Source organism: Hippopotamus amphibius, chromosome 2, assembly GCF_030028045.1.
Source record: "Hippopotamus amphibius kiboko isolate mHipAmp2 chromosome 2, mHipAmp2.hap2, whole genome shotgun sequence".
Taxonomy (NCBI): Eukaryota; Metazoa; Chordata; class Mammalia; order Artiodactyla; family Hippopotamidae; genus Hippopotamus; species Hippopotamus amphibius.
The window spans coordinates 227,300,554-227,311,744 of NC_080187.1; the positions used below are offsets into that span (position 1 = coordinate 227,300,554).

The 11,191-nt window shown below is 40.3% G+C and overlaps 1 pseudogene; it reads right to left on the reverse strand.

The window, feature by feature from the left end:
• Nucleotides 1-447: 447 nt before the first annotated feature.
• LOC130844726 (protein FAM136A-like) lies at nucleotides 448-1,120 on the reverse strand (annotated as a pseudogene).
• Nucleotides 1,121-11,191: the final 10,071 nt, after the last annotated feature.

The window sequence follows — 11,191 nt, forward strand, 5'->3', positions numbered from 1 at the left end:
CCCCTTTCCCCTTCTAAATTAGTGACCTCATGAATTGTGTTTGTGGAAAATGTTGTAGGGATCCTTCTGTAAACAGGAGGTTGGCAACAAATAGAAACACTTCTCCTCACACTCTACCAGATCATAAGCAGGTTACATGAACCGGCCAGCATGTTGGTCTCCATGTACTAAGAGCATCTGGTACCTTGGAGGGCTCTGGTTTGGTACAAGAGAGACTCCCTACTGCCAGGATAAGCACGGGCCACATGAAATTCAAGCTCAGAGGAACTCTCCTGTGCTATCTCTGACCCAAATATTAGCACCAGTTTTTTCCATTTCACTTTCTAGAACTGAAACACAAAGGAGCGAGTGTCCAGAGGCAAGCGACATAGGCCTTAAACTTGCTGCCATCCTTCGTTTCCTCATTTATAACCTTTCCTTAAAAGACCCAAATCCCCACTCCTCTTTTTAAATAGATTCCTGCCCTGAGCCCCGATGGCCAATAGCAGACATCTCTTTCGCAGTGGATGAGAGAGACTCCTGCATCTTCTCGGTCACCGCTGGGATGAGGTTCGTCGTGTGGTCATCCACACACTTGGTCACGCGGCTCTCCAGCGGCCGCTTCACCGGAAGCTCTTTACTCCCTGCATCTCTTGAATCTTTGGCTTTGTCGTGGCAATGCATCGTGCACCGGGCCAGGGCGTCCTGGAATTCCTCCAACTCGCTGGTCACCAGGGCCTGGGCTTGAGCCAGAGGTGCATGGCAGCACTCAATGCACTGGTGCCCTTGCTGCATGGACGCCTGGCTGTCCTCACGGGAACGTGAAGCCCTGCATCTTCCGGATGTTCTCTCTCTCCAGACTCTTCACCAAGGAGTCCCCCGCCTCCTGCACCCGGAGCTGCTGCAGCTCCGCCAGGGCGAACCCTCCCTGCTCCCTGCCGCGCCGGCGCCCACGCGGACTCTTGCGCTCGGCCCGCCCCCCTCCCCTCCCAAGAAGGACCCCACACTTGCTCTATGAGATATACCCAGTTTCCCAGGCCAGAATGCCTTTCCTTTCCACAGCCCCACAGGGATGCCCTTCGTAAAGCATAAATACAAATTTTGATTCCAAAGCCTTTTCTCTCTGTCATACCAAAGTCATGCCGAGGAGAGGGGAGAAAAATAGCAGCTTCTTGTTTCCCATTCTGAAGGTGATGTTCAAGGTAAGATATTTTCTATTTTTGTTCATGCTTTGTAAGCACGAACACAAAATTACCGGGAGTCCTGACCTGTAGGTTTCTGTTTATGGTTTTTTCTAAACGTTTTGAAAGATCAGTTTCCTATTTCTTTCCCCAGCATATGCTTTACGTGTCCACGGCTTCCCTCCTAATCTTTCACATCCCTTTTTGTGACAGTCTAAAGTAAAGGTGCAGCAGGGCAACCCTTCATTGATTTAGCAATGCTTCCCTGGGCTTGGAGAGGTGGAAAAATGTTTCCTGTCCCTTACGAGGCATAAAGGTAGAAAGTCGAGTTACAAAAGGCTGTCACACGCTGCCCATGTGAATACTTTCCTTAGCCTGCTTAGGGCTCTGCTACCCCATGCCGACTGCCCACAGGCATCAGTTATGGACGCCCCATAATCCCAGTCGGGCTCTGGCACCCCATGTCAGGCCACCAGTCTCCCACCTGTATAGATGCCCACCTAAAACCTTCTTCCGGCTCTGATTCCCACGCTGGGCTGCCCTGTCATGGGAACACCCCTCTAACCTCACTCAGGCTCTAAAATCTCTGGGGTTCTTGGGTTCCTTTAAACTCTTCACATCTGGAACAGTTTCTTTCTCCCCACACAACAGAATGTGCTGTATACAGTTCCTATGCTCTATAGAAAGAAAATAGGGAAGGAAGGACGTGAGCAGGTGAGGAGGGAAGGAAGGAAGGGAGGAAGGAAGGAGGGAGGAAGGGCGGAAGGTGGGAATGTCCAGGGACATTTTCTGCCCACACACCTCTTCATGCTCATAAAACTAAATGTTTTTCCTTCTGTTGCCTTGTTGTGTCCCTGGACTGCCGACGTTATTCAGCTGTGGCAATACACATCAACACGGCAGCCGCACACCATCTGCAATTCCTCTACCTCTTAACAGCTTACTTTTCTCCCAAGATATTTTTCAGGAAAGGGGAAAAAGAAAAGGTTAAAATATTTTGCTTTACAGAAGCCCTGGGAATTTTAAACTCTGAGAGAGACATTCACACCATTAAGCTTGCAAACAAACAAGGAAAGCTTTGTTTTCCCAGAGCCCCTTAAAAAAAAAAGACGAAAGCGAGAAAGCGAGAAAGAAAGAAAGAAAGAAAGAAAGAAAGAAAGAAAGAAAGAAAGAAAGAAAGAAAGAAAGAAAGAAAGAAAGAAAGAAAAGAAGGAAGGAAGGAAGGAAGAAAGAAAGAAAGAAAAAACAAAAGCATTGCAGAATTCGATGTCACTAAAAATATTTCATTAATCTTAGATGAGTGGTAGATTGGGCTCCAATCACTTTCCTTCCTGAGATGATGCCGATAACGTGATACCAAAAGCGAGGAAGGAAGAAATGAACCTAACCTCTCCCCAGGCAATGGCATACACAATCTGGGAAAAGTAAAAGTGTTCCTGGTGAATTTGAGGTTCTTTTGTCATGGAGAAAAAATGTGGAGACGAAGTAATAAGTAGGAATCAGGTTTATTTAGAGAGAAACACATTCCACAGACAGAGTGTAGTCCATCTCGGAAGGCAAGAGGCAAGAAGCCTCAAAATATGGGGTGGTTAGATTTTATGGGCTGGGTAATTTCATAGGCCAATGAGTGGGAGGATTATTCCAACTGTTTTGGGTGAGGGGCGGGAATTTCCAGGAATTGGGCCACTGCCCACCTTCTGGCCTCTTATAGTCAGCCTCGGAACTATCTTGGCACTGCTGGGTGTCTTATTTAGCGTGCGAATGCATCGCAATGAGCATATAAAGAGGCTCAAGGTCTACTGGAAGTAGAATCTTCTGCCATCTTGGACCCAGTTGGTTCTCACTAGTTTTTGTCATGTACTATGGCTAGGTCATTCTTTTAAAGGTTGTGCCCTGCCCCCTTCCCTCCTGTTTCAAAGAGACAAGACAGAATCTAGCTGGAAATGGAATCTATAAAAGGAAGAAGCTTTTACTGGAAGCCATCCCCATGGTAACTGAGCTATTAGAAAGCATACGTGACCCAGGACTTTTTGGACAGCTATAGACACTCATTTGCATTTGAAGGTAAGCAATGACTAGCCAAAAGAGGTTTAATTAACTTTGCTTTCAATTACTACTGTGATGCAATTAATTATCTCTGTCCCCAAAACCACTTTTTTTTTTTTTTTTTTGCCTTGATCTTCTGTTGATGGGATCTTACAAACAACGCAGCAGCAAAACTTTTTAACACTTTGTGGCTCCTTAGGACTTTCAAGCCCTCTATTGAAAATGCCAGAACCAAGGACAGAGTCTCCCGTGTGGGCTACACAAACCCCCAGGGGTGTGGCAGGTGATCCTCTACGGTGCTGAAAAAATATTAGGCCTTCTATATTTCAATATACTTAATCCTTAAGAAGAAAGAAATCGAGAGGGACTTCCCTGGTGGCTCAGTGGTTAAGAATCCACATGCCAATGCAGGGGACACGGGTTGGAGCCCTGCTCCCAGAAGATCCCACATGCCACGGAACAACGAAGCTCGTGTGCCACAACTACTGAGCCTGCGCTCTGGAGCCCATGAGCCACAACTGTTGAGCTCATGTGCCACAACTACTGAAGCCCATGCGCCCAGAGACCGTGGTCCGCAACAAGAGAAGCCACGGCAATGAGGAGCCCGCATACCACAACGAAGAGTAGCCCCTGCTCGCCACAACTAAAGAAAGCCCGTGTGCAGCAACCAAGACCCAGTGCAGCCAATTAATTAATTAACTAATTAAAAAAAAGAAATCAAGATCTGCTGACATCTAATCTATGGATCAGTTCCAGCATCCTCACTGGGCACAGATGTCCGACTACCAGGTCATCTGATGTCACCTCTCTAGGAGACATATCCAGAAGAGGCGTGGGAGGAGCAGACAGCCCTGCCCTTACTTGTTCCTTGCGTTTTGGCATTTTGCTCCGTATTACACTTTACATATGACCAATTAAGTGGACTCACAGATGGTATTATCTAATTTTTATCAAACTGATCCTCACCAAATGTTCTGATGGCTTTTAGATATTTCTGCAAAGTAACCAACATACTAATCATGCAAGTAAAACATAAGAAGACGCCAAGGGCAAAGCCGACACTTCTCCGGCTTCCAATACAAGCTCTTTGTCAGCTTCATACTTAATCTGTCCCTTCAAGGTAAATTAGATGCTGTAACAATAAGCTAGAAAGCACCTGCTTTTCAAAAGAAATTCATGTATGGGAAGAGCATTGTGAAAATGAATGTTTGAAAATCTTTCCATCGTTATATGATTTTGTTGAAGAAAATACTGTAAGCATATCGCTATAAACACTCTCCTCTCTGAAGACTGTTTTTAAATCTTCCAAATGGAGAGTTTCAGTGGGTTTTGAACACTTTTGTTCAAAACATTAAAATGCATTACCTTCAAATTAGTTTTGCAAAAACATCTGATTGGGATCACAGAGGATGGAAATTTGCTAGCCATATTTCAACGAAAACCATCACAAGATGAATTTGGGGTTGAAAATTGACTTACATGATGAAGTATGTGAGGTCCATGATGAATTCCTTTTACTTTGGTATTTTTGAGAAGTGTTTTTCAACTATGACAACAATTGAAAACCAAGTCTCAAACGTGAATTTGAAACACCCCTCCTAAATGCTTCATTACACAGTTTTATTACTAACAGTCTAAAAATTAATAAAACATATTCAAGGATCTTGCTTTCATTTTAAAATGGTAATAATATTTTAATGAGAGCAAAAATATGTTGTAACCATAAACAAATTAAATAAAATATCATTTTAAGGTATTTATATCATCTTTTTTAATTCCTTTAAGTGTATGTTTTATAATAAATATATGGCTATGATAGTGCATGTAAATGGCAAATATGTGCATATTATGGGTGAATGTGGAAAAATATTTGACTGATAGATGCACAAGATTCAAAAAGTTTTGTGACCACTGGTCTACAATGGCTTCTGGCCTGATGAGAATTTACTTTCAACATATTATGGGGCCTACTGTATACACCAAATAGCGAAGCACCTTGGCGGGTAAGAGCAAAAAAAACATATTTAGAGTAGTGCACCAATAAAGCTTCAAGTAAGCCAAATAAGACACACTAAGACATAGGCCACAAAAGATAGGCTGTAAGTATTCATATTCAGAATCACAACAGAATGCCCATGGTGTTTCCAGTATCTCAATGCATTTAGAAACTCTGGATATGTCTAAAGCATGCTCTCAATTCAAAGGTTCCTAAAGCCCATGACTTCTGTGTTTTATACATGCTGTATCGCAAGCACATATGACAGCATCTCGCACATAGTATAGCATCTTTGAATACTTAGTCATCTTACAAAGAAAACTGAAGCGTTTCAAAATGCTCAAAAAGACAAGGAGAAACCACCTTCATTAATTTATTTAACGCTTATTGTGCTCTTACTATGGATAAAGACTCTTTCTTTTTTTTTTTTTTAAAAGTATTTCACCAAAAGGACATTCATCACATTTTTATTAGAGCAGGTTTTACATTTTTGATTTTCTTTATTATATTTAAATTTTTCTACAATGACTGTATGGTGCTTTTTGTTAGAAAAAGAACGTTATTTTTAAGTCTTTAAATATAGCTCCTTATCTTTTCTATAGAAAATTAGATCATGAATAAATAAACATAAAACTTGCTATTAAAATAATATTTTCTTGAACCCAGGAGTCTACCGGTATAGCTATAACCTAAGCAAACTGTGCAATTTGTTGAGGCCTCATTGGCTGAAAAAGCAGGACATTTCTTTTTTTTTTTTTTTTTTTTATTTATTTATTTATTTATTTATTTATTTTTTGGGGGGGTACACCAGGTTCAATCAACTGTTTTTATACACATATCCCCATCTTCCCTCCCTTCCTTGACGCCCCCCCCAAGCCCCCCCCACCCTCCCCGCCCCAGTCCTCTAAGGCATCTTCCATCCTCGAGTTGGACTCCCTTTGTTATACAACAACTTCCCACTGACTATTTTACAGTTGGTAGTATATGTATGTCTGTGCTACTCTCTCGCTTCGTCTCAGTTTCCCCTTCACCCCCCGCCCCCTCCCATACCTCGAGTTCTCCAGTCCATTCTCTGTATCTGCATCCTTGTTCTGGTCACTGAGTCCAACAGTACCATTTTTAGATTCCGTATATGTGAGTTAGCATACAATATTTGTCCTTCTCTTTCTGACTTACTTCACTCTGTATGACAGACTGTAGTTCTATCCACCTCATTACATATAGCTCCATCTCATCCCTTTTTAGAGCTGAGTAATATTCCATTGTATATATATGCCACATCTTCTGTATCCATTCATTTGTTGATGGGCATTTAGGTTGCTTCCATGTCCTGGCTATTGTAAATAGTGCTGCAATAAACATTATGGTACAAGTTTCTTTTGGGATTATGGTTTTCTTTGGGTATATGCCCAGGAGTGGGATTACTGGATCATATGGTAGTTCTATTTGTAGTTTTTTAAGGAACCTCCAAATTGTTTTCCATAGTGGCTGTACCAATTTACAGTCCCACCAACAGTGCAGGAGAGTTCCTTTTTCTCCACACCCTCTCCAACATTTGTTGTTTCCAGACTTTGTGATGATGGCCATTCTGACTGGTGTGAGGTGATACCTCATTGTGGCTTTGACTTGCATTTCTCTGATGATTAGTGATGTGGAGCATCTTTTCATGTGTTTGTTGGCCATCTGTATGTCTTCTTTGGAGAAATGTCTATTTAGGTCTTCTGCCCATTTGTGGATTGGGTTATTTGCTTTTTTGGTATTAAGCTTCATGAGCTGCTTGTATATTTTGGAGGTTAATCCTTTGTCCGTTGTTTCATAGGCAATTATTTTTTCCCATTCTGAGGGTTGCCTTTTAGTCTTGTTTATGGTTTCTTTTGCTGTGCAAAAGCTTTTAAGTTTCATGAGGTCCCATTCATTTATTCTTGATTTTATTTCCATGATTCTAGGAGGTGGGTCAAAAAGGATGGCGCTTTGATGGATGTCATAGAGTGTTCTGCCTATGTTTTCCTCTAGGAGTTTGATAGTGTCTGGCCTTACATGCAGGTCTTTAATCCATTTGGAGTTTACTTTTGTGTATGGTGTTAGGAAGTGTTCTAATTTCATTCTTTTGCATGTTGCTGCCCAGTTCTCCCAGCACCACTTATGGAAGAGGCTGTCTTTTTTCCATTGTATATTCTTGCCTCCTTTGTCAAAGATAAGGTGCCCATATGTGTTTGGGCTTACTTCTGAGTTCTCTATTCTATTCCATTGATCTTCCTTTCTATTTTTGTGCCAGTACCATACTGTCTTGATCACTATGGCCTTGTAGTATCGTTTGAAGTCAGGAAGCCTGATTCCACCAACTCCATTTTTCCTTCTCAAGATTGCTTTGGCTATTCGGGGTCTTTTGCGTTTCCATACACATCGTAAGATTTCTTGCTCTAGTTCTGTGAAAAATACCATTGGTAATTTGATCGGGATTGCATTGAATCTGTAAATTGCTTTGGGTAGTACAGACATTTTCACAATGTTGATTCTTCCAATCCAGGAACATGGTATGTCCCTCCATCTGTTTGTGTCATCTTTGATTTCTTTCATCAATGTCTTAAAGTTTTCTGCATACAGATCTTTTGCCTCCTTAGGCAGGTTTATTCCTAGGTATTTTATTCTTTTGGTTGCAATGGTGAATGGGAGAGTTTCCTTAATTTCCCTTTCTGCTCTTCCGTTGTTAGTGTATAGGAATGCAAGAGATTTCTGTGCATTAATTTTGTATCCTGCTACTTTACTAAACTCATCAATTAGTGCTAGCAGTTTTCTGGTAGAGTCTTTAGGGTTTTCTATATATAATATCAAGTCATCTGCAAAGAGTGACAATTTTACTTCTTCTTTTCCAATTTGGATTCCTTTTATTTCTTTTTCTTCTCTGATTGCTGGGGCTAAAACTTCCAAAACTATGTTGAATAATAGTGGTGAGAGTGGACACCCTTGTCTTGTTCCTGTTCTTAGAGGGAATTCTTCCAGTTTTTCCCCATTGAGAACGATGTTGGCTTTTGGTTTTTCATATATGGCTTTTATTATGTTGAGGTACTTTCCTTCTATGCCCATTTTCTGGAGAGCTTTTATCATAAATGGATGTTGAACTTTGTCAAAAGCTTTTTCTGCATCTATTGAAATGATCATATGGTTTTTATCCTTCAATTTGTTGATATGATGTATCACATTGATTGATTTGCGTATATTGAAGAATCCTTGCATCCCAGGGATAAAGCCCACTTGATCATGGTGTATGATTTTTTTAATGTGCTGTTGCAGTCTGTTAGCTAGTATTTTGTTGAGGATTTTTGCATCTATATTCATCAGTGATATTGGTCTGTAGTTTTCTTTTTTTGTGACATCTTTGCCTGGTTTTGGTATCAGGGTGATGGTAGCCTCGTAGAATGAGTTTGGGAGTGCTCTGCCTTCTGCAATATTTTGGAAGAGTTTGAGAAGGATAGGTGTTAACTCTTCTCGAAATGTTTGATAGAATTCGCCTGTGAATCCATCTGGTCCTGGGCTTTTGTGTGTTGGGAGATTTTTAATCACTGCCTCAATTTCCGTACTTGTGATTGGTCTGTTCATGGTTTCTATTTCTTCCTGGTTCAGTCTTGGAAGATTGTATTTTTCTAAGAATGTATCCATTTCTTCCAGGTTATCCAATTGATTGGCATATAGTTGCTTGTAGTAGTCTCTCACGATCTTTTGTATTTCTGAGGTGTCCGTTGTTACTTCTCCTTTTTCATTTCTAATTCTGTTGATTTGCATCTTCTCCCTTTTTTTCTTGATGAGTCTGGCTAATGGTTTATCAATTTTGTTAATCTTCTCAAAGAACCAGCTTTTAGTTTTATTTATTTTTCTTATGGTTTCTTTCCTTTCTTTTTCATTTATTTCTGCTCTGATCTTTATGATTTCTTTTCTTCTGCTCACTTTAGGGTTTCTTTGTTCTTCTTTCTCTAGTTGTTTGAGGTGTAAGGTTAGGTTGTTTATTCGATCATTTTCTTGTTTCTTAAAGTAGGACTGTATTGCTATAAACTTCCCCCTTAGAACTGCTTTTGCTGCATCCCATAGGTTTTGGGTTGTTGTGTTTTCATTGTCATTTGTTTCTAGATATTTTTTGATTTCCTCTTTGATTTCTTTAGTGATTCCTTGGTTGTTTAGGAGTGAATTGTTTAGCCTCCATGTGTTTGTCTTTTTTGCAGTTTTTTTCCTGTAATTGATATCTAGTCTCATGGCGTTGTGGTCTGAGAAGATGCTTGATATGATTTCAATTTTCTTGAATTTGCTGAGGTTTGATTTGTGACCCAAGATGTGATCTATCCTGGAAAATGTTCCATGTGCACTTGAGAAGAACGTGTATTCTGTCGTTTTTGGATGGAATGTCCTATAAATATCAATTAAGTCGAGATGGTCTAATGTGTCATTTAAAGCTTGTGTGTCTTTATTTATTTTCTGTTTGGATGATCTGTCCATTGATGTAAGTGGGGTGTTCAAGTCTCCCACTATTATTGTGTTCCTGTCGATGTCCCCTTTTATAGCTGTTAGCATTTGCCTTATGTATTAAGGTGCTCCTATATTGGGGGCATAGATATTTACCATTGTGATATGTTCTTCTTGGATGGATCCCTTGATCATTATGTAGTGTCCTTCCTTGTCTCTTGTAATAGTCTTTACTTTCAAGTCTAATTTGTCTGATATGAGTATTGCTACTCCAGCTTTCTTTTGACTTCCATTTGCATGGAATATCTTTTCCCATCCCTTAACTTTCAGTCTATATGTATCCCTTGGTCTGAAGTGGGTTTCTTGTAGGCAGCATATAGAAGGGTCTTGTTTTTGTATCCATTCAGCCAGTCTGTGTCTTTTGGTTGGAGCATTTAATCCATTTACATTTAAGGTGATTATTGACATGTGTGTTCCAATTACCATTTTCTTAATTGTTTTGAGTTTGTATTTGTAGGTGTTTTCCTTTTCTTGTGTTTCCTACTTAGAGAAGTTCCTTTAGCAGTTGTTGTAAGGCTGGTTTGGTGGTGCTGAATTCTCTTAACTTTTGCTTGTCTGGAAAGCTTTTGATTTCTCCCTCAAATCTGAATGAGATTCTTGCTGGGTAGAGTATTCTTGGCTGTAGGTTTCTCTCTTTCAGGACTTTCAGGATATCCTGCCATTCCCTTCTGGCCTGCAGAGTTTCTGTGGAAAGGTCAGCTGTTATCCTGATGGGTTTTCCCTTATATGTTGTTTGTTGCTTTTCTCTTGCTGCTTTTAATATTTTTTCTTTGTGTTTAGTTGTCGTTAGTTTGATTAATATGTGTCTCGGTGTATTTCTCCTTGGGTTTATTCTGTATGGGACTCTCTGTGCTTCTTGGACTTGGTGAATTATTTCCTTTCCCATGTTGGGGAAGTTTTCCACTATAACCTCTTCAAATATTTTCTCAGACCCTTTCTTGTTTTCTTCTTCTTCTGGGATGCCTATAATTCGAATGTTGGTACGCTTAATGTTATCAGTGAGGTCTCTGAGACTGTCTTCTAATCTTTTTATTATTTTTTCTTTTTCCTGCTCTGTGGCAGTTATTTCCCCCATTCTATCTTCCAACTCACTTATTCATTCTTCTGCCTCAGTCATTCTGCTGGTTATAGCATCTAGAGTATTTTTAATTTCAGTTATTTTGTTGTCCATTGCTGTTTGTTTTTCTGAGTTCTTATGAACTGTTTCTTGTACTTTCTCTATTTTGTTATCGAGATTTTGTATCATTTTTACTATCATTACTCTAAATTCCTTTTCAGGCATTTTTCCTATTTCCTCCTCATTTATTTGGTCTTGTGGGTTTTTTCCTGCTCCTTTGCCTGCATGGTGTTTCTTTGTTTCCTCATGGTTGTCCAAACTTTTGGGGTTGCTTGTCCTTGGGTTTTTTTGCGTTATTCTGTGATCAGCAGAGGTTCCTTTATTGTTCGTCTGTAAGCGTCGCTGTGTGGGGAGGGAGAG